This window comes from Leuciscus leuciscus (genome assembly GCF_965113295.1).
Source record: "Leuciscus leuciscus genome assembly, chromosome: 25".
Classification (NCBI taxonomy): domain Eukaryota; kingdom Metazoa; phylum Chordata; class Actinopteri; order Cypriniformes; family Leuciscidae; genus Leuciscus; species Leuciscus leuciscus.
In genome coordinates this window covers 5,695,613-5,714,599 of record NC_138724.1, presented here as the reverse complement: position 1 = coordinate 5,714,599, position 18,987 = coordinate 5,695,613, and the positions used below count along the sequence as shown (strand labels likewise).

The following is an 18,987-nucleotide window of genomic DNA, read 5'->3' as shown; positions in this document are numbered from 1 at the left end:
AATAGTAAGTAGTACTTAAAATCTGGCAATAGTAATCGAAATAAAACTGTTATGTATTAAGAAATATGTAGTTCGTTACCCTTACTGACTGTTAATAATTTGTGATATGTAAACAAAAAAATTAAGAATGACATGGTTTACAAACAGCCAGTAATTAAGTAAATATAATTATATATATCATAAAGTAGGTCATCTATGTCCTAAGTTAATGACTCGTTTGTCACAAAATGAGTTATGGTATTTTGCTTTTGCTTGGTAGTAAAATTTTATTAATGTGTAAGTGTGTTGTTGTCATATGGAACTCAGTACTTTGTTGTTTGTTTGGGAATTTTTAGGTTAATGTCTCGGTGAAGATTCTTCAACTGACTGAAGATCAAGTGTGTGTCACAAGATCCCATCAGAAGATGCAGAAAAGATCTTATGATGTGGCAGATAAAACACACGGTATCGCTTTGTGTGTTTGTGTGTATGGGGCGGCGACATTTTGCGAAATGGAAAATGCTATTACTTGACAAATGTGTCAGTGAGGCAGATCGGTGGAGAAACGTCCATTTCCACTACAGCAGTCAGAAGTAACTCTGCTAGATGTTGATATGGAGGTACATGGCATTATAAACAACGTGAAGGTCTTTGAAGGGCAGCTTGTCACCGCAGAGGTGAAAGTGGAGTACATGTGTCCAAAGCGACATGTTTTGCCAAATGTTAACCTTGACACTGCAATAACAAGATGTCAACAGTGTGGGGCGTACTGCAAAATGGCAGCTGTTGTTGCAGTTTTGTGTGCAAAAGTGACTATCGAAGATTTTACTGGGAAAATGACTGAATTTCTCATTGATGATTACGTGCTGGGTCAACTTCTAAATGGATCTGAAAGGTTCTTTGCCACGGATGTTCTGGTGTCCAAGCTGCTTGTGGAGGACAGAATCCAGTTAAAGGGCAGAGGAAACCGCATTACTGCAGCAGCATTTTTGTGTCCATGTTCTCAGTCTACTAACGAGATGGATCGGGCAACAGATTCAGGCCCGACTGCAAGTTGCAGCACCCCTCAGGAGTTTGTTGATGATCTCATGCTTGAGGAGTGTTTCAGGAGTGAAACTGGTGAAGAGTTGGATAGTGTGAATGAAAAGGAGACTGAGAAGATTGAAGTGGATGAAAAGGGCAACATGACTGATTGTAAGAGAAGTGAAGAGTCTGTTAAAGGAACTGTGGAAAAAGAGGTGGGAGCACGTCCAAAGCATGCCAAATGTAACCGCAGTTTGAGAAATCCAGGGAAGAAAAGGTGGTGTAAAAATCACAATCACAAAAAAAAAAGAAAAAAAAAAAGTTGTTAATATTGCAAGTTATTATTTATTTTTTTAAAGTTTGGAATGGTAGCAGGCGCGGAGCTGTGGGCGGGCCTGGACGGGCCTGGGCCCGCCCACATTGACAGCTGGCCCGCCCAATCAGAAATAAAAAATAAAATAAAATACTACTCTGTATTGTTAAACATGGATACTAATTTATGTGGTGTATTTCAACATGTTATGTTAAAAACCTGATAACTATTTAAAATGTAAGTGTGTTGGTGACATGCAGGGACGGACTGACAATCTGTGCGTTCTGGAAAAGTCCAGAACGGCCGTCCAACCGAGGGCCGTCGGCAAAAAAAAAAAAAAAAAAAAAAAAATTCTAATAAAGCAATATGAACAGCCAGCAGCAGGGGCACTAATATAATCACGTATATGTTACCGGCCTCAGACCTAGGGGAATCTGGGCAGGTACAAAGCCACAGGCTGGATAGCACTGTAGGTGGGAAAGAAGTGGAGATACAGAAATGATGTCTTTCTCAAGCGCTGGATGTTTATTTCTTTTTTTGGATCAAATATCTCAATAATACTATGAGATCATAAACCGTAACTTTAGCCATTACATGGACCATATAATATGGAATAAACAAACCAATATGTAAAGCATTGGTATATGGGTCAATGACGTGGCGTGTCAATTCTGGTGTCCCAAGCATATTCATAATATAAAAATGTATACATTTTTAAATGCACTTCATTAAGTGACTCAACTTCCCCCTCTTTAATTACTCATGTGAGAATTCATTATAAATAATTAATCTTTAAGGAACTATTGAGCTCAAAAGTCTCAAAATGTCATTCCGGGTAACTGTCCCGGCTTAAAATCTGAATACAAAAATACAACAAAAATTTTAAAAATATATATAAAAGTATTTAAAATCTACTTGGGCATAATTGTATTGATGTTTTCAATGATTCCTACAAATATAGTGATAATACTAAGCTTATTTTCATTTTTATGACAGAACGACTTTTGTCCCCAAATTGTGATTTCTCTAATGTCAGTCCTAGATAACAGACATCAATGACCATTTTGGACCATAATGCATTTTGGTATGTCATATGACATAATATTGTATCAAAAAGAAGACCCTGAAGGAGCACTAGAACATGTGCAAAGGTCAGGAAGCGTCTCTTAAAATGTCGATATTTTGATATTTCGGTCACTGGTGCACTTTGTAGCAATATCATGTGTCCTTTTGGATAACACTAATAAAACATTTATAATGATTTTATATAAAAAAACGATCTATTTGATCTAAAAGGTTACCTTAAGTGATGATAGCTAAGTTGTAGTTTTCCATAGGTGGTTAAGTTAGTGCCTGATTATAAAGAAAAAATATTGGTTTTTGTCATTCCTGGATAACAACATATCATTCTTGTATAACAAAAAACCTCTGTTAGCCAGGACATGTCATCCGTTATCCAGAATGACATATGCACAACAATCTAGTTTTTAATTGACATTTGTAAACTTTTAGGCAAAGTTATTTGTTATAGTATTAACATTAACATTATTTACATAATTGTATGTTTTTTTGCCATATTTTAGCTGTCATTCATCTTGATTTCATATGATTCAATGAGTCACATGGGTCATTATCAATGAATTTAACTTTTTTAAATCATTAAAAACTTGTCAGTGTCTCTTACTTTGTTTCAAGTTTGAGTGTTGGAAAGGAAAAAAATTATACTGAGGATGGTTTTTATGGTAATCCTGAAAAATATTGCAGAATGTCCTTCTGTCTAACAGTATGTCATTCCGGCTAACAATGACACAGGCCATTCATTTAACCCATATTTGTGTGTTAGATTACACAATTCTGTTTTTTGTTGAGTTAATGATAAAACAAGTCTTATTTACTTTATTGGAAAACATTTTTAAACATTTTCCAGCTTTTTTAAAAATTTGGTTCTGAATTTTGAGTTACCAGCAGCCATAACTGAGCCCATGTCTATATGAAATCCCAAATTTATTATATTAATTGTGATTAAAATGTAGTTTTACGAGCACTAGTTGTTTGTTGAGCTCCAATTATGGATATCAGTACATTTGTATATGCCAACAATGGTAGAAATGTAATTAATTTAAAAATTCATTACGTTACCCAGGAATGACATTTTCATGGGGAAAAAGATATTATTCACCAAAAAAAGTGGTTAATTACATTCTTGAAATGTGTACATGTCATTGCATTACATACACAACACTCTAATAAGTATAGAAAGTATCTAAAATTAGAATTTTTTGGCAGTTTTATTTTTTTTCACATCTTAATCCTTATCCGTCATTCACCCATATATCAGATAAAATACAAAACCCATTAATAACATATTGTGAAATAGATACCAGTCTCACTGTATAATATATAAAATATACATCAACATGGACCATATAATATAGAAATGGTCTATAACTATACTGAATACAATAAACAAACCAATATGTAAAGCATTGGTATATATCATAAAATACAAAACCCATCAATAACATATTGTGAAATAGATACCAGTCTTACTGTATAATATATAAAATATACATAAACAAATGACACTATAGATTATATTATATCTTGAAACAATTGCTATAGCAAATTCAAATATGTAGACATTACATCTTACACTTTAAACAAACCGATGTTCACTTGACACAACTGTTTACAGTCGGTACAAAAAGACGAGAGAACGGAACCTTCACTGACGGTGACAGGCTAACTTCAACTAGCTCGCTACAGCATAATAACCTTTCTACACGGAACATGACAACATTCATCACCTAAACAACCGTACTGGTGATATACTCTTTCGATACCTTTTGACAGAGATTGGAAAGGTTTAAAAATATACCTGTGGGTTGGAAAGAAGTGGAGATACAGAAATTATGTCTTTCTCAAGCGCTGGATGTTTATTTCTGAGCGCTCAAGCTACCGTCTCCACGGCAACCCACTACGGTGAAGCAGTGCAACAGCGCCATCTACCGGCATGAAGTGAAATACATGGGAATGTTATCTTAAGTATAATAAAAGTAAAAAAATAGAGGAAGGCTTTTTTTTTTTATTAAACTAATATATGCGCCCATTTTCTCTACCCATTACATATATGCTACGTGTAAAAAACAACAACTGAGGAAGAAGAGTCGGCCTATAGCCACTGACAGAAAGTTAGTTTTATAAGGCTGCACTTTTAAATTTGCTTACATTATATTTGAATAGCAGTGGTCTCCAACGTGGTGCCTGTGAGTTGCCCGCTAAACACATTCTAGCCCCAACTTGCCGTCGGGGTTCCAGACTTCGAATAAATGGTATAATTTTGCGACCTTTCCAACTAAACGTTTCAATTTGAACTTTTGCCTCTACAAAATTACCCAACTCTCTTTGATTATTCGCTGTCATTTGCGTTGCGTATGAGAAACATCAAATGGCAAACGCTCAAAAAGCGGAACAAAACTTGTTTGATCTGAGCAGCGAAGAGCATTATCAGCTCGGCCCAAAAAAAGCGATCGCGGACAAAGCAGCTGTGCGGGCTGATCTCGATCACGCGAACATTATTACACCGAGCTGTGCGATCCACTGAGAAGCAGTTCAATTCAGCGCAGAATTGTCTATCTCTATTATAAACCCACAAATGACTATGTGATTTAAGCTTGTAAAAAGCCAGATGAAACAGCGCTGATATTCTCAACATATTGACGCAAAAAAAACATTGTTCCGAGAACAAACCAGTTAGAAGATATTTCACACCAAAACTTATGAATTAACTTTAGTAAAACAAACTTTTTTGGCAGAAATGTGCCTGTATTCATATTTAAAATGATCTTGTAAGTCTGAACCAGAATATCAAGATATTTTATTATTTACCATATGATGGTGAAAAGTAAAAAAGCTTCACCATTTTATGTATAATAAATATTGGAGTATAACAAATAAAAATTCCTTCTAGATTATTTTATCCCTTGAGGTAGCCCTTGCACACAAAAAAGGTTGGACCCTGGTATATAGTTACTATATGTTTTATAATTACAAGTTTGTGTAATTTGGGGCTTCTGTAGCCAGTGACATTTCATTATTTGTATTTTATGGCATTGTAAATTTTTTGTTTTTATTTGAAGGCTGAGGCTTCATTAATAAACACAATCCCATATCATCATTTGTTTTGAGATGTTACTTGCGTGAATACCTTGTCTGATAGGCTACAGCAGGGCTATTCAATTGGCGGCCCGCGGGCCAAATGCGGCCCGCCAATCATCTCCATGCGGCCCGACGGCACCAACCTCCCTCCTCCTCTTTTCCTGGCGATGCGGCTAATTCAGTTTGATACTCGCTCCAGTTGACCTGAGAAACGCTTTACGTGCGAATATTTCAGCAGTTTGTGTCCCGAATTTATGTCGACTGAACCAGCGATACCAATTCGTGAATGAATCATTCTTTTGGTTTGATTCTAAACGCGCTTGCATAACGGTCTAAAATTCGGATTCATTCAGACCGCTCCGTCACTGAATCATCTGAAGCGGGTTCTCGTTCAGTACAGTAACAACAAAAAGCGATGTTTTCAGTTGTTTCTAGTTGTTTCAACACGGCCCAGCACGGAGTTGCGTTTACTCCCGGTCCCGGACACTATATTAAACAGCGTTGCGACAACCAGTGGGAAGCGTTTCAGTTCGACAGAAACCTCTCTGTTACAAACCACAAATCACTCATTGATTTAATTAGTATTACATCGGATGAAACAGTCTCAACATTCCCAACAAGACTGATGAGGAAAGCAGGAGAAACATTGTGGCATGAACGAAATTAGAAGTCTTTAAATCCCCTAATCACCCTTACAGACATTTACCATGAATGTACTGTAGTAATTTACCATGGGTTGGGCAGAAATGTGCAATATTTATATTGAATACTATGTAGTAATAAATAAATATTGTAAATATATATATACTATAATATTATATAATTGTAAATATAGTGATTTATATTGCATTAGATTTATTAGGTGGGTAGAGGAATTTATTAGGGCTGTTTTCGACTAAGGATTTTCATAGTCGAATCTGATTCGTTAGATTTTGCCGTAATCGACTGATAGTCGAACCTTTTTTTTTTTTTTTAGATAGCAGCTAGATTTTTTCCATTTCAAACAAAAGAGCTAAAAAAAAAACTAAAAGAAAAACATGGTGTGTAACAAATACCTTTTATTCATTTAAAGCCACATGAACAAAACATATCACACATATATCATAACATTTCATAAACAAAACCACGTAAAGCTTTATGTCCATGAGAACCGTGTGGAGTCAACTCACAGCCGCTCCGCTGCCCTGCCGAAAATGTGAAGCAGAAACGCTTAATGTCACAAAACGTCCACAATAATTGGACCCTGGGTTCGATTTTTTGACCATTTTCAGTGGTTATGAGGAGCAATATGAGAGGGAAATTTGGTGATCGTTGTTTAGGTACATTAAACCACGTAAAGCTTTTTCACGCCCATGAGAACCGTGTGGAGTCAACTCACAGCCGCTCGGCTGCCCTGCTGAAAATGTGAAGCAGAATCAGATAACGTCCATAATAATTGGACTCTGGGTTCGATTTTTTGACCATTTTCAGTGGTTATGAGGAGCAATATGAGAGGGAAATTTGGTAATCATTGTTTAGGTACATTAAACCACGTAAACCTTTTTTCACATTAGGACTTAGCCTATAAATAAAGCCCATGAGAACCGTGTGGAGTCAACCCACAGCCGCTCCGCAGCCCTGCTGAAAATGTGAAGCAGATTTTTGAATACATTTTTATTTATTTACATTAGTAAGCTACAGGACATCGTCTTTCAAAACATGACCTGCGCGAAAGCGGAAAAAAAAACAATTTTGTACCCAGCCCTTCTGAAAATGCGAATGCGTCTAGCTCTGTCCAGCACATTTCAAACCAAACTGACGCCCATAAATTCGACTACGAGGTTCATAGTCGAATCAGACCTCTCCGAATCGAATCGTCGAATCCTCGACTATTAGAAGTGAGCCCTAGAATTTATAATTAATGTTTGTTATGAAATTATGTCAGTTTCTTTGTAAAGGTGCGTATAGTTTTTAACTTGTGTTTAGGCATTTTTTATACGTGGGAGCGAGTAGCCTGTGGTTATCAAGTCTCGCTGTCAGAATATTTTCATTTAAGCATAACTATTATAAATAAAATTATTATTATTTCTCACCAACAGCTATAAGTTTGTATAAATAATTTATTTGTTCCAAGGAAAATAGTTGTACACAGCTGTAAATTATCAAGTTTTTATTTATTATTGTTTTATATATTTGCATACTGTTGGGTATCACATTTCCAAGTAAATACCATACTTTTTTAGGGTTACTTTAACTTATTTATTGAACCTGTTATGTTTCAATAAATAAGCTAAACCCCCAAACCAACCCACCGGCCCACCTCATCTTTTCGCTTTGATAATGCGGCCCTCGAATGAAACTAATTGAATAGCCCTGGGCTACAGTATTGTGGCATATAGTATCAGGACATCCTGGCTAGTGTCTGTCGCACACGGCTAGAGGCGAATGGCCGGATGATGGGCCTATTTGGGAGAAAGTCCAGGGCTGTTTTTTAGCCCCAGTCCGTCCCTGGTGACATGTTTTCATTGGTCAATGCAACATCGTAGCACGCTCTATTGTAATCTGGCGCGAACCATCTATGACGCGAACAACCAACGGTTATAACATTCGCTAGAAGTGTACGGTATCTTGATTTTTTAGTATGGCAAAACAAGTTACTCTCACTCATTTTTTTTAAAAAAACCTCGTATTGAGATTAATAATTATTTGGAGGACCAATCTGTGGATCGTAATAGAACAACCACTGGCTCTGAGAATGGAGCGGAGATTAACTCCGAACCGACGACCTCCACTGATGCTAACCGGCAAGCAGATCTGCCTATGGCTAATCGACGATCACAAATATTCGTTCAGTTAACATGTCATTACTTTAAATGTTCACTGAATAGAGTGTTATGTTGTGGTTGTTTTTTTGTTATTTTGTTAGAGCTACGTGCTCTCTAATTGATCTTCCCTTTGCACTATCACAATGTTGCCTTTTTGTGAATGATATGTTCCTGGCTCGGTAGCCATAGCCTATGTTATATAGGCTTATGTATTTAGCTCAGTTTTGACAGTAGATTAAATTTAAATTACAAAATAAGTAGGCTAATAAACTTTTATTTATTTTTTACCATTTTAAAGCAGTTTGAATGTTTCATTGCGTTACAGTATGGTTCTAATGAGAAAAGTATTTCCGAGCAGCTTTCAGCTATGATCACTTTGAGAACTTTTCTTGCAAGCACCCTGAACTAGACAAGTGGAAAACGTATTTTGAATAACACCACGTTATAACCTTAATTTTTTTTCGTTTTGAATTATTTCGTTTAAAGACATTTCAAGCTTTGTGCATTTGATGTATTTCTCATGTCTGTGTGAGGCATACACTGAGTTTCGTTAAGTTGAGATGCGCTCCAGTTAACGTGCAATGCAAGTGACCGCGCGGGCGCCTCCATGATTATTGTCTGTTATAATGCTGTTCAGTGTTCACTTTTCATAACCAAAATAGATTAAATAAATAAAAACATATAGCCTATTATAATATTGAACATATATATTAACCTAAATACGTTTTCTTTAATGGCTAGAGCACCTAGTAACGTCAGAGGACTCAAGGTTTCAGCGTTTCCCGATACCTTCTTATTTAGGCTACACTTTTATTATTACTGAAATGCTGGAAAGTATTTCCAAGAACACTATTTCATCCCAGCTCCACCTCAGCGAACAAACATGGGAAAGAGACGAAAGCACATACAAATTTGAAATGGTTATTATGGCAGCAATATATGATACAATTTAAAAATATGTAGGCTAGGCTATTATAGGCTATTATAGTTTGGATAATTTTTTTATAATATCCCATGAGTCCTAATAAATGCAATTTCAACTATTTCTGAAGTGCTTCTTTAATAACACCGCTTTCTCACATAAACAGCCCCTGCTCGAAAGAATAATTGATTCTCGAGCCATCGATATCAACCAATTCAGCACCATCGCCACGGACAGCATCGGGTAACGTCGCACGTAAGAAGGTATATCTTAAGCAGCTTCCGCGGACAGACGCCGAAAAAGCGTTAAACTTTAACTTTATCTCATAGAGAATAATGTGTTCGAATTTAAAAGGCGTCCGGTGTGCGACCCCCTCAGCGCCGCGCCGCGCCACGTTTTTTAAATTCGAACACATTATACACACCGGCGGCGCCTTTCGGCGTCTGTCCGCGGCGCCCAGCAACGGCTCAGGGCCGGGTTTCGATGTATCTTAGCTCTTAAGAGCGCTCTCTATGTGCAAGGTTACGAACGCTCGCAGCAATTCCACGAGCGTTTCCCAAAAATGCACTTAACATGAACGCGCGAGAACGCGCTCTACGTGCTACTTAAGAGTCGCTGTCCATTCGCGAAGTGCTGAAATATAACCTTATATGGAATCGTATTCTGAACGTTTAACCTAATAATTGTCATCTTTTGTGGATTAGCAATCAAGACAAGTCTATATAAAGCACCTACAGGCGGAGGCACTGACAAAATGGCTGAAAAACAAAACAAAACAAAAAACAAGAAAAGATACCTTTCAAAAATATGAAATTAATGTCCTTTTAGAGGAGATAGAGCGAAACAAAGATGTAATTTTTAACAGATTTAAAGGATTTATTTTATTTATTTTTTGTTCATTCATTTAATTTTTATTAAAATTATTAGATTAAATTATTTCTATTTTTTTGTTTTGTTTTCTGACCTTTTTAATTATTTAATTTATACATTAATTTAACCAAAAAAAAAAAAGAGTAATAAAGTGTACAATAAAGTACAATCAAAACCTTAAATTATAATCACATTGCATTTGAATAAAGTTAAAGGTGTAATCTGCCGGTTGTCCTGCAGGTGTCCTCATAAATCTGTCTTCTTACGATGCACTTGGGGATGTACGATTACTCCAGGGCTGAGTTTCCCGATAACGTTGTCTCTTAGCGCGCTACGAAGACTCTTAAGGTATAACTTAACTGAAGGTATACCATTGCTAGGCGTGTTCCCCGAACTATACCTTAGGAAGCTGCTTAAGATATACCTTCTTACGTGCGACGTTACCCGGTGCTGTCCGTGGCGATGGTGCTGAATCTGCTGATATCGATGGCTCGAGAATCAATTAATCTCTCGTGCAGGGGCTGTTTATGTGAGAAAGCGGTGTTCTTTATAAAAAAGCACTTTAGAAATAGTTGAAATTGCATTTATTAGGACTCATGGGATATTATAAAAAGTAATCCAAACTATAATAGCCTATAATAGCATTGCCTACATATTTTAAAATTGTATCATATATTGCGGCCATAATAACCATTTCAATTTGTATGTGCTTTCTTCTCTTTCCCATGTTTGTTCGCTGAGGTGGAGCTGCGATGAAATATTGTTCTTGTAAATACTTTCAAGCATTTCAGTAATAAAAGTGTACGTCACGTACGGTGCTCGGCAGTGATCAAAAAGGATTTAAACAGTGAATTTTGAATTTTTACGCGGGTTGGGTGAGAAAAAACACTGATATTATGGATTTGGACGGCACTAAAATCACCGACTTACCCCTGTAAATGTTTAAAATACCGGACGAGCCCATGAGAAACAATATTAGCGTCCGAATAGAACTTATCTGACAGTAGCCTATGCTTTCACTGCGCTCTTTATTAAATTAATAATATAATATATAATAATAATAATATAATTAAAATTCTAACAACAATCAGTGTGATTGACAATTTTATTCTTTGCATGAAAACACTTGAATTAGCCTAAATGAACTGTCTGTGTGTATTAAAACTTCTGAATTATTTTCATATAGACCTGCAACAGTGATGAGGTAAAGCTAAGTGTGGTCCAGACCAACCTTACGAAAGTGTGACTTACAGAAGATATAGCCTACTTAGCGCACGAACGTGTCGGGAATCGTGTCATAACGTTAAGAGCAGTGGCGCCTCCAGAAATTTTTCATAGGGGTGGCCAGACGGGGCCACTTAAAATCTTGGGGTGGCACACCAAAACTATAAACCATAATTTCAGAATTTTTTTCTACTGTTGTAGTAAACCGGCCTGTAGTAAACTTTCAGAAAGACTTAAGGAAACTCCTACTGATATACTATATGATGGTTTATTGTGTTATATTTAATGTTACTAATGATATAATGTGCATAGACTAATAACAGTACAGTTAACATTTTGAGTTGCACAACAATCCTGTTGTATTTTGCAATTATATTTGGCATAAGGTGTACATTTATTGCAAACAAAACAGTTACTGGGGAAAAGCAGATACTGGCAGATACAAATATATTATATTTATTAATGTCAAGAATTCAGAAGTGTATATATTTATATAGCCTACACTACAAAGAAATAATATACAATTAAATTATGCTTATTTTAAATGTATTGAGCAGGCTAGGTATAAAAAAATATAGGCTTTTGATAATCTTTCAGTGCGCAAAACCATGATAATATGAAACGCTTCAAAACAGAGCGCACAAAGCGCGTATGCGCATCGCGGGTGCAGAATGATGTGCTCAAAGCAACATGGAGTCACAGTGTGCAGCGCTGCACTGAAGTGCGCATTTAAAAGTTCACGGCACAAAGCGAAGAAATGTCGAGCGCACAAATCCAAGTGTCTATCTGTCCAACAGTTTATTGATCATTTGTTTTAAATTCCAGTTATTGTGCGTCTGATTCCGATTCATAGTCCTTGTGATGTGTGTGATCTAACAAGCACACGGTAGTGAGTCGTTTAAAAACAGCAACAAACTCCAACAAAATAAAGTCATTTTATGCAAAGCCACAGCCTTTTATCTACAGATAATGCATTATAATGTGAATATATCATATTGGAGAGAGTTTTACCGTGCATCCAACCGGAAGAGGCGCGCGCGCTGTTTGAATACTGAATGGAGAATGATTGACAGCCACAGAGGAGGGAAAACGAGTTTCCGTAAAAACTTGAATGATGTAAATAGACTTCTGTCCCTCACATTAAGCTATGGAATAACTTCAGATGACTTTGTCACCCAAACTGACGCGGTAGTCTTCTTCGTCTTCTTTCTTAACTTCTTTTGAAATTGTTGACCGACGGGCACGCGCTGAGCTGTTGCTGTCTGAGCGCGCAACAGCGGCATGGACGGAGGGGCGGGGGAGTACTGGCTACTGTGTGCGATCGAAGGTCTAGAGCGGCTTGCCTGCCTGGCTGTGCATTAGGGATGAAATGCATAACTGATGCTACTAAAATTTATACTGGCCAGCGGGGTGGCCAGTGGGGTGGCCAGGAGTCGGCCAGGGGTGGCCACGGCCACCCCTGGCCACCCCCTGGTGGCGCCATTGGTTAAGAGAGAGGTTAAGGAATAGGTTAAGAACTACTTAGCGATAAGAACGTTTTGGGAAACTGGGCCCAGAATATTAAGATCAGTCGTGTAGGCCTATACGATCGTTTTTACGATCAACTTCTTAGGCTTACGATGCTTTTGGGAAACGCAGCCCAGTTGTATACGGACTTCACCCTGTGCTGCAATATACATTTAGTTTTATATTTATTTACAGAAATCAGAAAATTGCTGATGTTATCGGATTTTCAGGTGAGAGTTGTCCTAGACGTGGCGCGGCGCGGCGCTGAGCTCTGCGTCCGGTGTGCGACCCCCTTTAAGAGTCTTCGTAGCGTGCTAAGAGACAACCGTTATCGGGAAACCCAGCCTTGATTTCGGAACACCCATAGATTCAGGCCCACCTGGACTTAATCCAGGCCCACCCATCTGTTACGTTCTGCATCCGCCACTGAATGGTAGTAAATATTTAGGAAAATTGAGATTAAGTCAAATGTGTCATTCAGTGAGATTAGTGTTATAATGTGTTAAAATAGTTGGTTAAGTTTGTTAAAGATAGGTAGTAGTTTAGGGACAAAAATAGTATAAAAGTTTAATATGTAGGAATTTGTGAAAGTTTAATATAATGATAATGTGACGTTAATTTAAGTTTTTATAATTAATCGTAGTTGATTATAATTATTGCAGTTAATTGTGAAATTGTATTTGTAGTTTTTAGTTTTAATGTTTAAATGGATGTTCATTTATGATTGGTACATTTTATAAAGGAAGGTCAATAGTTAGATTTGATATTTAAATATATAATATACATATAAATATGTATGCTTTTTTGTTTGTTTTGTATTTATTTTAAACTTGCAAATAATTGTTCATTTTTGTTTTTGAAAATAAAAGTTTCAACCTTTGTTCTGTTTCATGTTTTGTCCAAATACCCGTGTGTATGTTAAGCTAGTAATTGTAGTATTTGTATATTAAACAATAATGCAACATTAAAGATTAAGTGGATAGTAGAAGGGAATGTTTGGCCAATATTACATTTATTTAAAGAGTTTCACAATAAGATATTTCTGCAGGCATTTATCTTCTTTATTTTGTGTAATTTTCTGTCAGTGGTGTTTAAGTGGTAATTTTATTAAAAATATTAGAATTTTAGAGTAATTGAAATAATGAATTAATTGATTGATGACCAAAATTACTATAGGATTTAATTTAAAATGTATGAATTTATAGTTTGCATATATCAAGTTATAATCATCATATTTGACTTACTGTACACCTTTGCACAGCAGCAATTCTGCATGTTAAAAATCCTATACAAATTATGAATTCAATGTAAAATAATTTTTCATAAGTGTATAAATTAAATGTATCAGTATTTATTGGTATAGGGCTTTGTTGTTGGATTATTAATGGCTTTAACAAATATGGCATAAGTATGAAGTTTATATGTAATTGTAGGTTCAGCTTTCTAAATGGCAATGGCCTATTAACTATGTGGTTGACAAAACAAAATGTATTATGAAATCAAATTTTAGTCTTTTTTTAAATGTAATATAATTATCTAAATGTTTTTCAAATAATGTTACACAAGAATATGTATTTTGAAATTTTATTTATATTAATTTAGCATTTAAGATGCAACAGTGCTGATGATATGTAGTTGGTGTGAAGTTGTCAAAGTCCACTATATTAAACAGAGGCACTATTTTGGGACACAGGCATTTGTAGTGGCGTCCAAAAGTACACTGGATGTTATCAAGTCTACTCATTTGATCTAAGTATGAACTTGAATAATGAGTGTAGAATTGATGTATAGTTTGTGGTTGCATTTTGGCCCAGACCGGCCCACTACATATGATCATAAACACCAACCATCTTTTGCACGCCCTTGAATATATATACCAACTCCTTTTTTAGTAGGAACAAGTGAGAGTTCACAGATAAAAAATAAAATAAAATAAAAAGTCATTTATTAAAACAATTGAACTATACTCCACAGAGATGAGTCCTAACACAAGTTATAAGCGGCTCTGGCAGAGCAGTACCAGTGTTTCTCACAGGAGTTTTAGTAAAACTGTGGTGGGTGACCTCGGGTCCTCCAGGGGGTTCGGGGGCATGCCCTCCTCCGGAAGAAAATGTTGTGTATGTTAATGTTAAATTCATCAATCTGGTGCACTTTCAGAGTTCAAAATGAAGAGCTCAAACCCATATTTAGTGTGCAAACTGAACAAAGAAAAACTCAAACCTCTTTTAGTTATAGTCTGGCACTACTGAAGGGTGAGTGTTTTATGGGGAACTAATTAATAGAAAACTACACAGTAGATCCTCAACAACACGACATAATGGACGGCACTTCGTGGAGGAGGAAACACAATAGTGTGTGTTGCTCCTGCGACGCATACACACTGCAAATGGAGAAGCCTATGTGTGAAACAGCGTAATCATATGAATCGTATGGTTTCCTCCAAGTCCTCTAAAGAGACACGATCCTCTATATAATCTAACGGTTTAAATGTTTACTTCTAAATCTAATCACACTCCAGCAGGGGCGGGTCTACGTGGTGGCCAGGGGGGGCACCGGCCCCCCCTGAAATTCGATTGGCCACCCCAGGTGCCCCCCCTATAAGATGTCTTGTGATTGGTTCATTTTACGGCCAATCAGTTTATAGACTCTACTGAAGTTCGCGATTCAAAGAAGTGCAGCGTCAGAGAAACAACGGTCGCAAGTTGTGAGTAAGTAACCCATCTTAAGTACACAATGATGGCCTAAGACACGAAACGAGCGGTTTGTGTGAGAAAACGAACAGTATTTATATCGTTTTTTACCTCTTGTACACATCCGAGATCACGTCCGGCTCTTTCCGGAGCTTGCGCAGACTAAGCCAGAACGCGCGCACACGTCACACACCAGGAAGCGCGCGCGCCCTCAGATCACTTGGACGTGGTTGTGTAGAGGTAAAAACGATATAAATACTGCTCTTTTTCTCACACAAACCGCTCGTTTCGTGTCTTAGGCCATCAATGTGTACTTACGATGGGGAATTGTTTAATTTGGACTTAATTGTGCATGCTCTTTGAGATAGTGATCATAGACCTGCATTATATGACTGACAGACAAGAACGGTTTGACCTAAAAATATCAAAATTGAAACTACTGTGAAAAAAAAAGACACCTACATCTTGAATGCCCTTAAACATACGTAAGCTAAAACATACCAAAATTTAATTTCAAAGCTTTTTACTCAGCTTTTTTGTAAATGAGTCTGAAAGAAATGCTAAATGAAACACTGATGTTTTGGCCAAACCATTTGAATTATTACAGTGGGGGGAATTTGTTTTTATTGAATTTTTTTATTATTATTATTTGAAAGAGATTGTGAATAAAACTACTGTATATTGTAATGGCCAAACTAATTAAAAGAAAATAGTTGACATCGTTTCTGCTTCTGGGTTTTTAAAATGGCTCATTATTAAAATTGCTTTTATTTTATAAACTTGTTAGTTTTATGAAAACACAAAAAATAATAAACACTGGCTCTCAAATTTAACTTAATGGATGCAGGGATGACAAAAAACTAAATTAATCAAAAATGTGCTTTATTACTACATTTGTTTACAAGTAACTTTATTCAAGTTAAAAAAATAAAATCAGTAGGATTTACGTAATATAGGCTACTGTAGAATTTAGCTTCTTTTTTTTTGGTCACTGGCGGCCACCCCGTTTGGAGGCAGTGCCCCAGCATGGCCCCCCCACTGAAAATGCTCTAGACACGCCCCTGCACTCCAGTAACATACGCAGAGATGACACACACACGGCACATCTGATCAACAGAAGCTCATTATCATAACAACCAATCACAGCCATTCAACAGCTCTGGAACCAATCAGCTTTAGTCGTGTGTTACACGTGTTGTTTGAATTTAAACAAGTAAAAACTTTTTTAAGCATCTTTGGAAAATTTATTAATGATGCATTTCAAATAATATGATGTTGAAATCCTTGTGGGAATTTCAGTAGAACAAACGTATAATGGACAACAGCCTTTTAGATAGCCTTTTACAAGTACAGACAAGGAAAAGTGAACATCATATTAATTTTAAGTATTCTTATTGCAATGCTTAATAATAGTTGACAAATGTCTATAATACATTGTAAGTTGGTACACTGTAAATGTAAAACGTGTTTTCAAATTATTAAAATGATAAATACATAAATATCTAAAACTTTACTAAAAGTATGCTTGTGTTATTTAATGCACTTCAAATAAGCATGTTGGGAATACAAATGTATTATAAACATACTATTTGAATTTCAAGTATATTTTTTATACATTTAATACTACATCTTTTTCACCTGGACAGCGTCCCACCAGTCCTCGTTTCAGACTCTCATCCACAGACGAATGGTTTTGGGTATTTTACCTGTGTGATATAAGAGCACAGAACAACGGTTCATATACTAAATATTAAGTCTGCTGTTTAAAACAAATAAAGAACCAATGTAGGAGAATGTTATCATGCACAAACATCGTGAAACTCTGTATATTCGTGTGCGCATGTCAAGAAAGATATTACGATTTGAAGCTTGTGACAAATAAACGCGCACATTAACCCAATCACGTTTAGCGTTCATGTAAACTCTACATTCAGATTCATCAACTGGAATGAATTCAGTCCGATTGAAACAGACTTTTGATACCTTGTGGTAAAAGTGGCTCTCCTATTGAATATCTCCTATCAGTGTGGCTCTCATGAAACAAAATAGTGACGACCACTGACTTAGATCAATCCTGGAATGAGAGAAAACACATTAAAAACAACTGCTCAGCTCTAAGTCTTATTTCATATCAAAAATATATTACTACTGATAAATGTATATTGTTAAAGTTTTTAGAAACTTTGCTAAACATTGATATTGTGTAGTTTGTGATCCTCCATCAGCAGCTGCAGTTTCTCTCAGCTGTATCAGTGCAGTCACTGTGACGTCTGACTGACAGAGGTTTTTGTACGACTCTTTATCACTGTGTGAACACTCCTTTACTGTTGATATAGTGATAACTCTGACAGTAATAATCTCCTGTATCTTCAGTCTGGACTCCACTGATGGTCAGAGTAAAATCTCGTCCAGTACTTGCTGTTCCACTGCCACTGAATCTAGATGGAGTTCCAGTATAAAGGCTGTTTATGCCATAAATCAGGAGTTTAGGAGCTTCTCCAGGTTTCTGCTGATACCAGTATAAGTAGCTGCCTAATATTCCTACATCTATATTACACTCTATTGTTGCTGTTTGACTCTGTTGGACAGTTTTAACTTCAGGTTGAGTCAGAGTCACTCCTCTGGATTCTGAAGAAGAGAAAAGAAAGTAAGTTAGTTTGTTAAGCACCTTTTTAAAAAACAACATTTGTATATTAAAATGATCAAAACAACAATGGCATATTATATTTATATTAAAAAGTAACAACCTTGAATAAACAGTGCAATGGTCCAGATGAAGATGTTGATTGTGTTCATTGCTGTAGTTTAGTCTTGTGTGATGATGAAGATTGTGTTCTGCTCTCAGTCATGAAGTGTTAAACTCACAGCACTATAAACACTCTCAGAGCACTGAAGCATGTGCTGACAATGCAAAGTGACTCTCTCTATTTAAATCATTATCCTGAAGACTGTAGATCAGTCACAAACACATTATCAAACAACTTCCTCATGTTGAGAAATGCTAAGCTATTATACACACATTTCTGAAGAGTCTATTGGCAGAATCATACATATTATTGAATCAGTCATTATTAATATTTAAATTGCACTTATTTAAAAACTGATGAGGAAACTATTGATTTGAAGACATTAATATTAAATATTGATATATTAATTATATTAAGTTGCTGTAAAACATTGAATTGTCATATAGCTACCAGTCGTGCTTCATTAAGCACACATACTTCTTGAGATTTGTTAAACATAGTTTTCTTGACAGCATTGCTTTAACTGTGTACAAACATCTGATAAACATTTGTTTAAAAAAGTGCAGATTCACTCGTAACCAAATGCAACATAGACGTTTCCTAAATGTGTGTTTAATATTTGACGGGACATTTGACAGACGTACAGTATGGCAGATGAAACTCTTAAAAATACATCTTCCAGATGAAAACACATCAGATAGACGTGTGTGTGTTGAATGTGTGCTATAATGTCATCCATTTGGCCTAAGCT

At 36.2% G+C, this 18,987-nt stretch overlaps 2 long non-coding RNA genes across 2 annotated transcripts in view; one reads left to right on the top strand and one right to left on the bottom strand.

Moving 5' to 3' along the window:
* The window catches only part of LOC309490644, an 80,397-nt gene extending 62,130 nt beyond the window's left edge, over positions 1-18,267 (top strand). Inside the window, exon 2 of the long non-coding RNA XR_014202804.1 lies at positions 18,124-18,267. This is a non-coding gene — a long non-coding RNA (uncharacterized lncRNA). The remainder of the gene's footprint in view (positions 1-18,123) is intronic.
* On the bottom strand, positions 14,736-18,134 carry LOC309490635. The gene is made up of 3 exons (XR_014202794.1): positions 17,473-18,134; positions 16,547-17,195; positions 14,736-15,302 (listed from the first exon to the last, which is right to left on the bottom strand). It is a non-coding gene; the product is annotated as an uncharacterized lncRNA (long non-coding RNA).
* Positions 18,268-18,987: the final 720 nt, after the last annotated feature.